Source organism: Sturnira hondurensis, unplaced genomic scaffold (genome assembly GCF_014824575.4).
Source record: "Sturnira hondurensis isolate 20B ecotype Veracruz unplaced genomic scaffold, ASM1482457v3 Scaffold0005279, whole genome shotgun sequence".
NCBI lineage: Eukaryota > Metazoa > Chordata > Mammalia > Chiroptera > Phyllostomidae > Sturnira > Sturnira hondurensis.
The window spans coordinates 7,833,447-7,850,723 of record NW_028077910.1 but is presented as its reverse complement, the minus strand read 5'-3'; the positions used below and the strand labels follow the sequence as shown (position 1 = coordinate 7,850,723).

At 38.8% G+C, this 17,277-nt stretch overlaps 1 protein-coding gene across 7 annotated transcripts in view; it reads right to left on the bottom strand.

The window, feature by feature from the left end:
- Positions 1-17,277, bottom strand: part of MECOM (MDS1 and EVI1 complex locus) — a 551,952-nt gene that overhangs the window by 325,677 nt on the left and 208,998 nt on the right. Inside the window, exon 1 of one of the 7 annotated variants that reach the window (XM_037046585.1) lies at positions 10,300-10,322. The exons of the other annotated variants lie outside the window; for them this stretch is intronic. The gene's annotated coding sequence lies outside the window, so the exon portion shown is untranslated. Of the gene's footprint in view, positions 1-10,299; positions 10,323-17,277 lie in introns of those variants that run through there. 7 annotated transcript variants of the gene reach the window in all.

Here is a 17,277-nt window from a genome sequence, read left to right as displayed (position 1 = left end):
GTCTGGGTGCTTGTTAAGAACACCAATACCCAGGCCCCGACCCGGAGGTTCGGAGGTTCGGAGGTTCAGAGGTTCGGAGGTCTGCTGGGACTGCGGGTGAGACCTCCCAGAGTGATTTGAATGCTGGCGATCCAAGGACCACGTTTCGAGAGGCGTCAATCCAGAGAAGAACCCTACTCCAAGCTGAACATAGGAGAACTGTTATCTGAATTCATTTTGGAAAAAAAACATGGTTTTAGTCTTAATAATGAGAGGTGGTCATGGCAGAAATAGCCTCTTCAAACAGGAATAGCCTTTTCGGTTTCAAAACTTAGGTAATAATTCATTTTATCTTTTAATATTTTCAAAATTCGGTGTATTGAAATAACATCATCTACTAGTATTTTTAGACTCAGTTCATTTAAAAATCATACAAAAAGAATCTGAGATAATGTGCAAAATACACACTCAAAATTTTGAGGTTTTCATTTGAACATTCTGAGAAAAATAAGCACAGTGCAGAAGCAAGCAAAGAGAAATGTATAATTCAGTTAGTGTTTTCTTTCTTTCTTTCTTTTTTAATTTGTCCTTGGCATTGATGAAGAACAAATTAGCTACTCTCCTTGGGTGCCTACCAGAAATAATAGTAACAAGTCGAGCTTGCCCCCACCCCTCAGTAATATGTTCCTTTGTAGATAAGCACTGTGGAGAGAGGTAAAATAATGTCTTTTAAAAGTTTAGTGTTTTCTTGTTCTAAGATGTAAATGATAGGGGGAGGACTAGGAGCTATTTCAGAAATATTTATTCCTTTGAGACAATGGATTTCGGTCATTAGAAGAAAGAATCACAGACCATCAAAATGAAACAAAAGACAACATATTTCACTCAACAGCAAGTTTCAGTACATAAAGAGTAGGCATAGCTTCTCACAATATTGTACGTTTATTGTCTTACAAAATAAACCAAGGGTGCAGGTAGACATATTATGGGAAAAGCTTTAATGACGTGAGGCAAATTTTTAAGAGAGGAGATGTTTTTATTTTTAAGGAATTCAATAAATATAACGATAGAGTTAACAAATGTTTTTCTTGTTTTTGCTCTCAAAACTATTCAAACTACTTATTAATCTCCAGACTGTTTCATCAATCTTTTATGATGTGTTACAGGGAGTTTTTCAAATTTAAACTTCATTACATCATTTTATAGTTATAAACCCTGACCACTATAATTCTTGGTTTTAACTAGGCTATGAAGAGAGGAATGTATTCATTAGGCTAGTGTGGTGCTAGAAGACTGTAGTTTAACCAAGGTTAAAACAAATAAGATGCCAAAGCCCACAGTTCTAAACACACTCAAGAACCTGAAAAATTACTTGAGAAACAACATAATGCATTTTAATAATTAATTTGTCATTTCATCTCTTAGGGAAACGTAGAATACACAGCAATTACTGTGTTTTTCTGTCTCTAGGAAAGAGACAGAAGTGATTCTTAGCAGTAAGAAGTTATTTGGGCTTGGATCTCCTTTGCCACCGCTTCCTTAACTAGCTCCTGGGTAGAATTCATTAATTTTTATTAACAGGGAAAACATTTGTTCCCGTGACAATATTTGCATTGCCTGAATGATTTTCACCTCTGGCACAAGGTGTGCTATCGGCTCATACATCACCCGATTACTTGGAGAGCAGAAAGACCCTCAGTCATTAGTGAGTGAATTAAAGATGATCTTAAGAGCTATTAATCACAGTGACAAAAGCCTTAATGTTTCTGTGACCCTAGTGGAGCCTGGGGACTCAAAGGGAAGCAGAGGGAGAGAAAATGGAAACATATGTTTTCTCCAAAATAACCTACCTTAGGAGAACTGTCAAAGAGAGAGTCACATCAAACTAAGAAATTCTGCCAGCAACTGGCCTCTGGTTTATGTGTCTATTTATCTTCTTGTGAACCCATGTTTCCTTTTAAAATACATATTTTCTTTCTATAGACAATTAGAGAGCCCAAACCACTGTCCTTTGTATCTTTAATATCTCTACTCCAAGTGTATGCAGAAGGACTTGTGTTTTGACTAAACTGCATTTCTTGAAAAAATGCAACATAAATTGTATTCGGTCTGCTAACCACATAAATCAGGATAAAAACAAGCAGACAATAGCAGTAAGGCACCATTATAAACACTAATTCAAGCAGATACAATATTCCAATAATGGACCAAAACGGTAACATTATTAAGTACTACAGTAGGTTACAACACTTAATCATTCTTCAATATATCTGGCTGTATTCGTCTGGATGTTTACAAGATTATAATGGCATCAACTCGACTGTTAATAACATAGGCACTTGCTGGAATTTCAATTATCTTTCGCAATATGTTGACATAAGGGACAGACTACAACTGGCTATTTCTGATTATGGTAAGAAGATCCATATCCCCTGATTTGTATGTATGTCTTTGTTTACATAGCTGAGGGAAAATATTGCATTGTGCTCATATTTTGCAATTGGTTCTGCCTCTTTGGTGCACAAAAACTAAAGGAAATTGTAGCTAAATGGCTTTTCTGCATGCTAGTTTTTTGATATACTTTAGATTAGCAGAAATATTGCTGGAATTACAATTTTCTCTTTCAATATTGATAACATGAAGCCACACACAAAAATTCTCTCTTTCAACCACTTTCCAGTGCCCGGGAGAGAGACTGAAATGTAACTGGGGCTCAATTACATGTTAGTCAACTATGTGTTGACTAACTGAACTGGGTAATTAAATGACATTGAAAAACAAATACTGTGGATAAGGAATATGCAAAATTTTCAGAATTTTTTGAATTCTCAGTAAACTTTTATTTTCTGTTTTGACTAAAGAATCCAAATTAATTCAACTGGAATACCTACTTTTGAATTACATAAGAAGATTGATTTATCATTTATTAGAAATAACATTTTAAGTATAATTATTTTTTTGGAACCATAGAGAAAACTAGATAAAATTATTCTGCTTTAGCAGAAGAGATTTTAGAATCATTTAAAAGTCCCAAGAGTAAAATAAAACCTTTTACAGAATCAATCAGTATTTTTAATTCCATTTTACCATTTGCACGACTTTATGAACGAGATTTCATTATTTCCTCATCTCCCAGATGAGGAAACCAAAGTTTATAATATTAAAGTCACTTTCCCTAATGTTACAAATCTAATTAAGAGGCAGAGATTGCCAGGACTTCTGGCTTGAAATCCAGTTCTCTTGCCATTAATCTAAGCTGTGTCTTAGTTTCAAATGCAAGAAAAATGCCCCGGTTAACACAGAATCAATCTATGAAATTGGGACTCTGATAAAGCCCCCTTTCTATTCAGGAAGCCACACTATGAAAGGTTATGGGTGACATCCAAATTCTAACTTCTTTGCAATTATTAGCCATAGGAAGAGAACAGTTTAGGAAGTTCATGTCAGACCCACTGATAGAGTATCAAAGATGACGGAACCAAATGCTCAAGGAAGCGCCTTCCTTGGTAACCACACAGGTTCAAATTACCCCTCTATCCATTTAACAGAATCAAGCTCTCTGGAATGTTATTCCTGGGGACAAAAACCTTCTTTATGTAATTCCCTCTTCTCCTGCTGCAACCCCCAACAAATAAGAGGAAAGGTATTCTTGAGTTAAAGGAAAATGAAAAGTATAGATTTACAGAGAAATCTGTTTTCATTTGGCATTTTTCCTCTCCCCAGGCACTTAAAAGGAGATCCATTATAATCTCAGAATAGAGTTCAACACTCATGAAATTGCAACTTTTTTTCCAAAAACAATTGAAATATTACTTTTGAACAGTTACACCATGCATCCTAAGATTACAGCAGAGCTTAACTGCAATGTCACATACAGAGTGACAAGAAATACATAACCATCTCATCCTTCTAAAATGTATCAAGTGATGTGTTTTTCATTCAATAGCTCCAGGAAGGTACAAGTAATTTCTAATACTTGAGAATTCACCAGAAGCCAAATGCTAGTTTTGGCACTTTGCTTATATTAACCCATTTCACCCTCATAATAGCTCAAGATAAATATCACTATTATCCCCATTTTATAGGTAAGAATACTGAGGCAGAGACATTCAGTAAATAGATGGAAAAAAGCCCATGATTCAAACCAGGAAAATCAAACTCCATAGCCCACACACTTAAACCCTAAACTATATACCTTCTCACTCTGCACTTCACCCTGTTGTAGCTTCCCAGATATAGGATAACAGTAAGAATAGCTTTTAAAATGATACATTTATCCAATCCTAAATCACAGGAATTCAAGTTCCTGAGTCAAAAAATGACATTACAACACTTAAAATTGCACCAGCAGATCCTGAGACAAGGATTCGTGAGCAAGAGGTTTATGTCAGAGGTGGTCTCAGAAAAGACAGGTAGGGAAATAGAACGAAAGAGAAGAACCGGAAGTGAATAAAGGGTGTGGTACCCAGGGAGTTACCACTGGGAACTCAGGAAAACAGTGTAGATTAGCATGGCTGAGGTAGGGGAGCTGGGGATTCAGCCACCAATTCCCATTAGTCATATGTGGAGAGCCAATCCCAAGGGATGTAAATCCTTGAACTTCTGACCTGCCCACGCTCAGACCAGGCTGACTCAGGCAGTTTGGAAGCCCTGGCTGGCCCTCACAGAAGGGGAAGGGGATGTGGATGGATGGCCACAACCAGCATGTACAGAAGAGATGCTTCAGATTCTGTCTGGTTTTCTTGTTCCAATAGGCAGAGTTTTAACCAGTAATTAAAAACCACATGTGCTTGGCAAGTAATATAAATTTTATATTACTTACTAATTCACTGTTTTGCAACCAAAACTTAATGTGATCTTGAATCTAGGTCAGGTGCTGGGGGCAGAGATTAAAATAAACTAAAAACAATGTCAAACAAGACATAAAGTAGCCATTAAAACAAAGACTGATAAAATTGACTACATTAAAAGTAAGACCTTCTGTTCATTTAGAGATAGCATAAAGAAAGGAAATGAAAGAAAATCAACAAACCAGGGGGTGGATATATCTTTATCCAAGGTTTATGACATAAAAACAACTTCTAAAATAAATAAGACTAAACAAAACCGAATGGAAAGATAGATAGGTCATAGACATGAACATAGACAGGATTTCACTAAATAGGAAACACAAAAGGCCTATCAATATGTTAAAAGAAATTCAATCCCTTTAGTTATCAGGAAAATATAAAGGTGATTATGAGAGTATTTTATACTTCCTAGGTTAGTATATAAGATAATAACAAGTGGTCTAAATATGTAAAGAATGCAGGAGCTCTTGCACACTGCTGGTGTGTATATAAATTGGCACAAATACCTTTAAAAACAATATTATACTACCTTGTGCTTTTCCCCTTGGCATAGCAATTTCATTCCTAAACATGTAAGTTAGAGAAACTCTTACATGCACATACTGAAAGACACATTTGAGACTGTTCAGGTCAGCACTGCTTATATAAAAAAACTACAAATCCAAAGGTCCATCTGCACGTGGATGAATAAATACTCCGTGGTACAGTCACATCATAAAATAGTACAAATGTGAAAATAAGCAACATTGATAAATCTTAGAAAATACACATGGCGTGAAGAAAAGCAAGACCCAGAAGATTATTTTCTTTAACTCAAACACAAGCAAAGCCAAACAGTATATTATTTGGGAATATATCCATAAGCAATAGAGCCACTTTTAATTAGGGGTGTGATAAAGCTAACACTCAGGGAAATAGTTACCTGTGGAATGAGGCAGGAGCATGGGATAGGGAAGATGCGTATGGGGAGACACAATAACAGTCACGGTCTACTTCTGCAGTCAGGTGGTGAGTTCACAGGTGTTCACTTTATTTTTGTAATCTATTACTTGTGCATATGGTACATATTATGTTATATATACTCTTTTCAATGTATCTAGTGTGACATAATGAAAGAATAGTAATTAAGAAAATGAGCTTGACCTTACATGGCTTACAATCCTGTGGGGATTGTAAACTTGCTGGCTAAAACAGGACGTATTTTAATAGACAAGTGAATCACAATAGAAGGACCGAAGAGTCCACCCTGCCTGCAAGATTTCTTGAAGGAAGGAAGCCTTGAAGAATATGGAGGATTTGCCAAGTGGAGGTGAAGAAACGCATTCCAGGCAGGGGCAACCAGATGGGCAAAGGATTGAAAGAAGATTGGAGCCTGCTAGGATTTAAGGGGCTAGGGTGGGAAGCATGGAGTGAGAAGAGGGAGAGGGGTAGATGACACCCCAAATCATTTCCTACTGAGTGAATGCCTAGGTTCGGATGATTTTCTGGCAAGGTACAATTTCACACCTTTAAGGGGATCTGTTATCATTGTTCGTCTTTTCAGAAATGAACCACATGCCCTCCAAAGCTTCGGAAAGAAAGGCTGCTTCTGTTTCCTGCCTCAGACTGGCTGCGTCGGGAGAAGGGGACGAGAAGTTCAATACATCTAGCCCCTTCTCTCTGCCAGTTTAGACAGCTTACCCTAGACCTGAGGGTCAAGTAATCACCTCTAGATTTGTAGAGAAATTCCGGCTGGGTGGTCTACCAAGGATTAAATGCCAGGATCATTGAGAAAATTTCGTCCCATTAAAGGCACAGAGGCCAGGGGATCCTTCTCTTTGTGGAGCTGACTCTGCCTGAGGCGCACAAGTAATTTCCGAGATAATCCAAATAGCCTCGAGGAGCAGAGGCTGCACGGGCGAGAGGACGGGAGACCACAGTGAGCATAGTCACACCGGGGCCTGCCCTGTCTGGCCACACTGAACTCGCATGCAGAGTAGGGAGTGGGGCCACCTTTGCCGAAGCCCACTGGCCTACCAGTCCATCTGGGCACCGTGGGCAGACAGCCAGGATCCATGGCTCCCCAGGAGAAATTCAAGGCATCCTTACCTAGAGCAGAATCTGCATCCCTAAAAATGCATAACCAATATGTTCCCACGTCTATACTGTATGACAAAGATTTTGTTACAGATGAAAAATTTGCAGTGATAATGAAATCCACCCCCAAGTAATGCTCCTAATGTTTATGGTAACATGTTTTAATTTACCCTCATTTTTAAAACTGTGAACTGATACAAACTTGTTATCATATTCACTGACATATATTAGTAAAAATATGCCCATTTTACCAAACCCCAAAATTCAATGTATCAAAAACTAGAAAGGCCTATAGGAGACAGAATGGTGTTCATTTTGCTTATTCTGAGCAAATTTGAAATATTTTATCGTGCAGATAACACATGGTATTATTATTGTTACTTACAATAAACTGTTCCAATGGACTTGTCTGAAATTATATTAAATATACATAAGATTTTTGGCAGATGAAAATATCAGTAATAAAGAGGTTTTTAAAAACAGGGGAAGGGCCATCAAAGAACATGTATAAAGGACACACGGACAAAGCCAAAGGTTTGAAGGGTGGGTGGGACAGGGGGAGTGGTGGGGGGCAAATGGAGACAACTATGCCTGAACAACAATAAAGAAATAAAATAATTTTTTAAAAAGATTTTTCATCACAGTTACCTTTCTTTTTTTTTTAATCCTCAATAGGGGATATGTTTATTCATTTTAGACAGAGAGGAAGGGGTGTGGGGAGAGAGACGGAAACATCCATGTGAGAGAGAAACATCCATTAGTTGCCTCATGCCCCAACTGCGAATGGAACCTGCAACCCAAGTATGTGCCCTGACCAGGGATCAAACCCACAACCCTCTGATATATGGGGCAATGCTCCAACCAGCTGAGTCACCTAGCCAGAGCTCAGTTACATTTCTTAAAATTAACTTCCATATGCCATTAAAGTATAAATCAGAGAGTTATAATCTACTTTAGTTTCCTAGTAAACAGAAAGATTATAGGAGGAAACTAGTAACAAGGTATACCAATTTATAAGGCATAGGAATATAAGCATCCTGATTAGTTAGGGGTGCTAACTTCATTTCTCCCATGCACGTAAAGGAAGCTTCAGATGTTTCACATTGCAGAATCATATTAAGGTAATTATAGAAAAAGTGACCACTAACATTTAGTGACAAAAGAAAAAAGAAAAACAATGAAAACAAATAAATAACAAGAGTTTCCTAAAAAGTAAAACTTTTTAGGAAAAAAAGGTTGCTGAGATGAAGGTCCGGGGCCACTCTGAGTGGTTTCTCTTCCATTCCTGGACTTACAGGCCAACACCCTTGGAAAAACCATCAATGAGGCTTCCATAGTTTTTTCCATTTGCAGTTTTTGACCCTGAATATACAGTAGCATTGGTCATATGCAGTAGTGTCTTTAGGACCCTCATAGATTTCTTTGAATTGCAATTATTTCAGTGGAGGTCTCTGTTGTTTTTCAACACGCCTCACAGAACCTAGGCCAGCACCTTGCACTCAATACGTGCTCAGTAATTATCTGTTGTATTTAAATGATTAACTTTCTTTGAAAGATGACAGATTCCCCACAGTGTCAAAAATAACTATAAGTTTATAAAGATTATTTTCTTTTTCTTTCCTTTAAACATTTTATTTATTTATTTTTTAGAAAGAGAGAAGGGAGAGAGAAAGAAAGGGAGAGAAACATTGATCGGTTGCCTCTTGCACATGCCCCAACCCCGGCCCAGGTCCCCAGTGCAGGCATGTGCCCTGACCCGGAATTGAACCGTCAACCCTTTGCTTTGTAGGACAACGCCCAATCAACTGAGCCACACCAGTCAGGGCAGATTATTTTTATATTCACAATATTTGAAAGTATTTTCCAGAACTGAGAGTTTTTCTCTTCCGCATCTGCTTTGAAATTTCTTGATGTTCCATGGAAAAGAATAAATTATAAATGGAAATTCCACTCACAGCCTCTTCTCTGTGAGCAGTCTCCTTGACTCTCTTCCAAATAGCCAACAACAAAGGCTCCATCCATGCTGCCTACATTAGTTCTTTTCAGTTCACTCATGCCTGTTGTCCAATATTTATTGAGTACCTAATATGTGCAAGGCACTGCACTATTTTCTATGGAAGGAAGGAAAGGGGGAAGAAACACAGTCCCAATTTTCTCCCCAAATTAATATTTCAACGTGAGCAATAGAGTTGCCTTAAGTAATCATGTTTTTATCACAATGTCCTTGCCCTCCTCAGCTGTCAAACACCATATTAAAACCGAGGGAAACAAAAAACAAACAAACAAACAAACACTTCTTCCATCTGCCCTCAGACAGCTGAGGCTACAGCCTGATTTCTGCTCCCGTTAGTCCACTGAAAGCCTTCTCTGACTTTGCCAACAGCTGCTATCCCATCCAGTCCAAAAACTTCCATCTTCAACCACCCTCCTCTTTTACAAGGCTTGCCTCCTTCCTCCACTCTTCAGGAAGAAAGTGCCCTCCCCCCCATCACTGTCTTCCCACCTGCAATCCCAGGCCTGCTGATTTCCCTGCTCGCCCCCAGTGCTGCAGGGCTCTACCTGGGCTGCCTATCAGCCACCCTCTCCAGGACACAGGAGGGGGCCAGCTGCCCTCGGGAATTCCGTTCTCTCTGAAGACAGAAAGGGACTCTCAGCACTATATATTTAGCCTGCTTCTCTCCTCTCTTGTCAGTGAGCCCTGTCCATCCACAAATCTCACTGAATAGAGCGATCTCCCTGATAGGTGGAACATTTTTTAAAAAATCATAAATACAAGGAACAGGTTGGTGGTTACCAAAAGCGGCTGGGGTAGCAGAAATGAGTGAAGGGGATATAAATTTATTAAATAATAAATAAAATCAATAAATCAATCAATAAAACTGAAGAAGGCAGTAAAAAGAGAAAAAAAGACTGATGCCTGGTAGAGAAACAATCTTTTTAGATAAGCCACTGCATTTAATGTTATAGTGGATAATCTGGATCTAACCAAATGATGAGTTTTTTATATAATGTCCTCACTGAATCCTCAATAATACTAAATAACAGTTCCCTCAATTTTTCAAATTAAAAAAAATGGCATAATGAGGTCGAAGACCTTGTATAAATGCACATGGCCAATACGTGGCTGAGGCAGGATCCTTACCCAGAACTGTTTTTTTCTCCATAAATGACTGATCATACATCTTGTGAGGATAGATTTTACAGGTTTAACTAGTTTCACAAGTTTAACTAAGTCCCCATACCCTTAAAACACATGTGCAATAAATGAAGTTGAGGCATTCATAGACTTTTTGTGTGTGCTCATATACATGTGCACAAAACTACACAGAAAGAAGTGAGTAAAGAAAAGATAGAGAATGTCCTCCAATCTCCAAATTTTCATCCCCAAACTCACCCTTTCACAGGTTTCCCATCACTGCATCTCAGGACCCTTTCTTTATGCGGATAGCTGATGAGTTAAAGCGCATGTAACTTCTCCTTCGGCCCAGGCTTTCTCACCCAGTCTACTTTCAAATCCTTTTAGCACTTCCTGAAGCATCATTGTGATCACGTAGCCCTCACTCTCAAATCCTGTGAGGACTCTCAGTTCTCACATCAAGGAAGGTAGCCTAAGGCCTTTGTCAGAGGCTTCACAACACAGCTTGTCCTTCCCTGAACAGACCACAACACACACCCACCAAACTCCCTGACAGATGCTCTCACCCCAAACAAATGATGCTGATCTTCCTCCACGGGCACCTTGCCTAGAGCTCCTGCCGCAGAACTTGCTAAACTTCCTCCCCATTCTTGGTAACTCACTAAGCAGACAATGGTTCTGGGTGCTGTGTTTTTTTCTTTTTTGCATTATCTTAAATTCTATACTACCATCCACCACCTCTGTTTTGCAGATGAGAAAATTAAGACTGAGAGAGTTGCCCAGGACCATAGACTACATGTTCGCCAAAAAATCCCTTGCTTATCATGACCCTTAGGTACTACATGGTGCTACCATCCACGTGCCCATCAGGACAGATCATGCCAATCCCTGCACGTGCTGCTGTGGCCACTAAACACAAAACTAATTAAAGGCTGTCTTGAATTCCCAGTAGATTTTATTTTTAGTATAACTTTGTCAATCAATAGTACTTAAAGGTCTATAAACTTTTTGTGTTATAAAAAAGGAGTCCTCATATTTTAATAGATTAAAATCCAACTCCTTCATTTTACCTAGAACCTAGAACTTAGCGGGAAGCCTCCTCACAACCCTGAGATCTGAACAAAATTGCCAGAATCACCCAGTTCCTTGGTTCGTGACGGTCCAGAATCCTCACAGGGACATACCCGAATTCCCTGGGGCAAAAGAATTAAGTCCTCTGGCACCCAAACTCTAACATTCTCCTGGTCCTCCACCACCCTCCCTCACATGGCCTATAAAACTCACCCTCGAATTCAGTGTGCTGAGGAAGGCCAGTCAAATTCAGCATTTTATGAGTTTTATTTGATCAAGGGAAGAAATAGGTAGGGATCTATAGGTTAAGATCACAGCAAGGAATGTGTGGTTGCCCACTATCTCTCCTGCTGAGAACTTCTCTGACTTTGAGTTCGAGGTGTTCAGAGAAAAGCAGGACATTTTCTCACTAAGTCTCTATCTATAAAGCTCCTTTATAAAGCACCTACTGCATTCCACATGCCCTGCTAATTTCTGGAAGTAAAACTCTGAAACGGATATTGTCCCTGTCCTCAAAACAGTTCAGAGTTGGAACCAGAGCACCCAAACAGATGATCACTGCACAAAATGATGAGTGGGCCATTAGCCAGGATCGCCTAACAGGAAGACACCGCTGCAACTTGGAAAGCCAGGGAAGGCCACACACCAGAGCTGAAATTTTAAACGATGCATGTGGCATGAAGATCTGGTCGTGTCGAGGCAGCTGAGTGAGAGGAAGCGCAATCTAGGCAAAGAGAAGCATGCATGTGACTTACAGATGGAAGGGCCAGTGAGCAGTTCTTTGTAGCTGGAGTATGGGCATAAAGAAGGGTACGAGACATAAAGCTGAAATGGGTCTGAGGCCTATTATGAAAATCCTTATCTGTGATGTTGAGTGGTTTGGCAGCTAGGACTCAGGACAGGATCAGATCTGTATTTTGGAAAGGTAACTGGAAAAGTTCTTGCATGAAAGCTGGTAGGGGGAGAAATAAGAGGTTATTACAATGGTCCTGGTGACCAGTGACGAAGTGATATTTAACTCATCATTTGGAACCTGAGTCACCGTAGACCACAAATGCTCTCACTTAATTGAATTTGTCTCACTAGCATCTTGCTCTAGTGTAGCAAACAAGTGGCCTTGCCACAGTATCTTTTAAAATGCCATCTAATTTTGAATGTTGACAGTGCTCACATGTCTGACCAGTATTAAGAAGACATGGAACTAACTGAATATTTATAAATCCTCTACCACATGCTCAGAAATTTCCATATATTATCTCATTTACTCCACACAACAATGCTTCAAGATAGTATTTTCTCTGTTTTACATAGGAGGAAGATGATGTTAGAGTAATAAATGAACAAATTTATCCAACTAGGGTTAACACCAGAATTTGATTCTGATGTGTACCTAACTTCAAAGTCACCTGTAAAGTGTAGGTATTGTGGCAGCAGAGATCACTGGTAAAGCCACATTCTCCTGGATCAAGTATTTCAGAATGGGATTCACAGGAGTGAGACAGGGGTGTGGCTGAGAGACTTCTGGCCTGGGAAGAGGAGTGCAAATACTGGTTGCATTTTTTACTACACATGGCAGCAAACCATAATGAGTCAGATACTGTCATAACACATTGTATAATTCCAATGAGGCATTCACATCTCAACAACTCTTGGTTATTTCCAATTCAGTAATAAATCAAAGAGATCAACTCTTTGGTGGGTTGGGGGGGCGGGTGGAAAACTCATTTAACTCTTAAATGCCATTAAATAATAAACAGTATTATCAGTAGGCAATGACACTTTCCATAATACATTTGGCTCCTGATCCTTTGGCATCCAGACTTCTAACATCTTCACGTGCTGATAAATTTCTGACCCCGAAGTTTTATTTCAATTCAGATCTCCAAATTCTCCTTCAGCCAATCTACCAGGAGGAGTATCTATCAACACAGAGATAGAACATCATCCACACTACTTTAAAGTTTTGAAAACAAAGCCAAATGAAGCTCATTTGGAAAGGTCTTTTCTTTCTTTAAGGTGAGAGATGAAGCACAAATGAAGCATACCATGGTAAATAGAAACTGTGCTCGCTTGCAGTCATGCACTATAGCCATTAAGCCTTAAGGTCTTAAGGTACCAAGCAATGCATATGATAAATTTCTCAAAAACATCCCAGCCATAACATAGTTCTTGCTGATTGCTCATTTACCCATAATGCATGCTGTCATAGCAAAGCCTGACAAATGACAGAGAAAACTCAGGTTATTTTTTACACTGACTGCCAAGCCCCTCACCTCAGATTATTCATTTATTAGGGCAATCACTGAGGTCTGGGTACTTAATATTGTTTTCACCAAATATGAAAATGATCTACTTGCCTATTCTTCAGTTCCTCCTAGGGCAAGCCATTTATCATCAGCACAGGATAAATGACTGCTTCATTATAGCTATAATTTATGAGGTGTTAGAGGTAAAGAGCCACGCCTAGAGACTTAAAGCTTTAATATGGATTAAAATAAGATAATCAATCAAGCTAATACAAATTTTCTCTCAGCATTATTTCTTGTTTAGAAATAGCTTAATAATTTGGCGGGGTGGGCAGGTTTTAAACCGTGTTGAATATCTCATTATCCAACACCACGCACGTGAGTCTGAGGCAGTATGTAAATAGAGGATGGATGAGATGTTACCAGGATGGAAGGAAATAAAACCAAACCACCAGCTGTGATTGACTGGAATCCTTATTTTCCTTAATGGTGTCTGACAAACTGGAGGCCCGAGTTTACGGAGAAGGTGCAAACTTAAGGAGTCGATTCTCTCCAATTTCCTTATTTCTCTGGAAGAATATTATAGAAAGATTGCTGCTGCCTTATTGTTTCCTTACTCTGTCTACAACAAAGAATTGACTCTAGGGAAAACAAGTTATGTCTCAATAACATTTCAACAATTTTGCTTTCTTTTATTATCCGAGGCAGAGTTTCGCAACTCATAATTTGGACAAGAGCAGCTTCTTGCTGAGTCTAGGGAATAGACCATTTCCCACTGAAATAGCATTACAGTCTTAAATTTTTTTTCTGGTTTGTATCTTGATTTTATAGTTATTGGGCTATGCCAAAACAAATATTATTTCTAAATTATGTGTCATGCTCAACACACTAACAGAAACCTATTTGACCACTTGAGTAAGAAGCTTTGAGCACTGTACGGGAAGTTCACAATTGAATGCTTTAAACACATACCACCAGGAGGAAAATCACCACAAAAATTAGCAAATAAGCAGTCTGAAGCCAAAGACACTAAAGTGCTAATTAAGAAACCTTCGGAAAGTTCTTGCCCTTTTCCTCCGAGGGTGTTCCGTATAGGTGAGACAAACAGACCCCTGCCTCCAGCCGGGGAATCTTGAAGGATGCTTCCAGCAAGGCCCGGTGGCTGAGAACCGCTCAGCCTTGAAATTAACATCCCTAGGAAAAATCTTTTCCTCCCCCTGTAGACAACAGCAGCTTACATCTTCAGGGCAAAACGGGGGGGAAATGACCAAAAAAGGGGGGCGGAATAGACCGTTGAAATCATGCTGTGCTCCCCTGAAGGGCCCCTTCATTTTTTACTTCAGAGAGAGCGTGGAAAACGCAAAGATCCCGCTAATGGCTTTACTCAACGTGGCCAATCTTCCCACTTCCCGACACACACGTACCACTGAGTTTACCTTAAAAGAGTAAAAGCGGGACTTTCACAAAAGCTCTGTGTCAGGAGCTGTTATTACAAATTAAGGTAAGAATCTATAAAAGAAGAAAAGGATCTTTCACAAGCTCATAACGGGAACTGAATGCAAAAGCCATGTAATTGTATTCTAGAGTATGGCAACCTGTGATACAAAATATTTCCACTTTAGTGAAACTGTTTTCCATTCAATATGATTTCCAGCAATAAAAACCTCTGGAATATCACTCAGGCTGGTTTAAGCTAAATTCCAATCTAGATCTTCGCTGGCTAAAGGACATTTTTCAACCCAGTCATCTTTCCCCACCCTACATATAACTCAACAACAGCACTTCAACAGGGATAAAGCAATTTAAGCTCTGCAGTTGTTCTGTGCACATTGTATGTGCTTTTCATGCCCTATGTACTTGGACGTTAAAGGGATCACTTTACACACACACTCACACACACTTCCTCTCTCACTTTGGACTTTAGAGTTGAGATCATTAAAAAACTGAAAGGCAAAATCCAGCATTCACAAGCCCACAGCATCTTATTTTCCACTTTAAAGGTACTAAAAATATCTGGAGGGAATCCTACTTGTAAAAATAAGGATACACACTACAACAATACTAACCATCCGAGCTATGAATAATAGGCTGAATGTGGTTATAGAGAGAAAGGGAACGAGGTAGAAAACGTAGATTTGGCTGTTGTATCTTTGATTTGTTAGTTATGTGTTTATTTAACACAAAATATATATCCAGTTACTTTACCATCCATGTCAGTGACTACTGGTAAATTTCCGGTCCTTTTCATCCCTGTTCTACACAGTCCCTAATAATGAAGAAAATAGTCTAGGTCTCAGTGAAAAATCTTATTATCATTATATTTTGTATGCTATTCTTTATGCAGATGTCTTTAGTACATGGTCTCGATGATTGTTACTAGGATTTTTATTTCTACGTTAAAATAAAGTTGGCAAAAATATTTAGTAGTGAAATATGTACAAACGAGTTATAGAAAACATTAAAAGTATTTTCATAATAGGTGTGGAAAATCCTCATAGGTATGTTTTAAGTAGACATGGTTTGCTTATGATGAGCATAAAGCTCCATCATTAGTTGAGAATTTTAAAGCACAGAGGTGAAGAACTACTTTTATCCCTTACATCTGCTTCCCTGTCTATGTGAAAAAATTTTCAAATAATTTCTCCTCTCAAAGTACTATAGTCTCTAGCAATGCTTTTCTGTATATGTGATACTTCCAAGTGGACTTTCCCAAACAATAGTTACCAATAATAAAATCTTTGAATAAATCAAAGCCTCTGGCAGGAATCGTTCAATATGATCAGAGGCACTGGTAAACCATGTCGCCGCGACTCATCACACACCCTGTTACGAAACTACAGACAGGCAGGCTGCCAGGGAAATCTCCTCCCAGGGAAGGTTGGTGCCGGACACAGAGCTTGAGTCTGCTCAAGAAACAGACCCCTTCCTCACTCGTACAATGAATGCTATAACAACTTAAAAAATGAGTAAGTTAATGTATGAGAAAGCTATTGGTAAATTGAAATGTGCTCCATGAACATAGGATAAGTCACTGTTGCTGTTATTACTATTTTTCTTTAATCACATCACTCATCTTCCTTCATGAGTGGATCAGGACTTTGACATTTACACTTATTGAATTTACCTGATTCAGTTGAAGGAATATACACTGAGCATCCACCCTGCAGAAAAGTGCAGCACTAGACACAAAGGGGGTGTGTGTATTACAGAGGTTAAGACCTTGCTTTCCAGTAGCTCACAGGTTGAAACCACTGAAATTCAGTTCTGTGCTGGCTTCACAGAGGCCAGGTTCCCCAGAAGATCTAGGCCTGACCAATACCTGACTGCACACACTTACCATGTATTAGTTGAATGAATGGATGAGTGAATAAATACACCCCAACATACTTCATTTGTGTGGCTGAGCCTGACTACTATCCTTATTTTCATCATCTACTCTAAGTCAGATAGAATATTTCCATTTTTCAATAAGGTTTGAAAAGCAATATTAAAAAATCAAGTTATTTTTAAGAAGCTAGGCCTAAGAAAACGCAAAGGCAAGTACATACTTTTCTACGGCTTTCATTGTCCCAATCATTTCTGGCAGTCATATTTAAAGGCTGGGATTTTATGGGAAATTCCTCAAATGCAAATAAATATACATATCACTGAGCAAACTCCTGACATGCATGAAATGAAAAATAGTAACTCAGATGTAAACTGCTAAGTTACCAATTAGCTTCTTAAAACAATTGAAAGTCACAGAGAGCCCTCAATACACAGAAGCGCTTAATTAATTAACATTAGATGTGATTAATAATGAGTCTCGTTTAATAGCAAATATCTGCCTGCAATGGCTGCATGACAGAACAAAAAGCCTTCAGAGAGCAAGCATCTATATTTATCCTGATTGTGTTTGGGATTTTAGCATGTTTTGTTC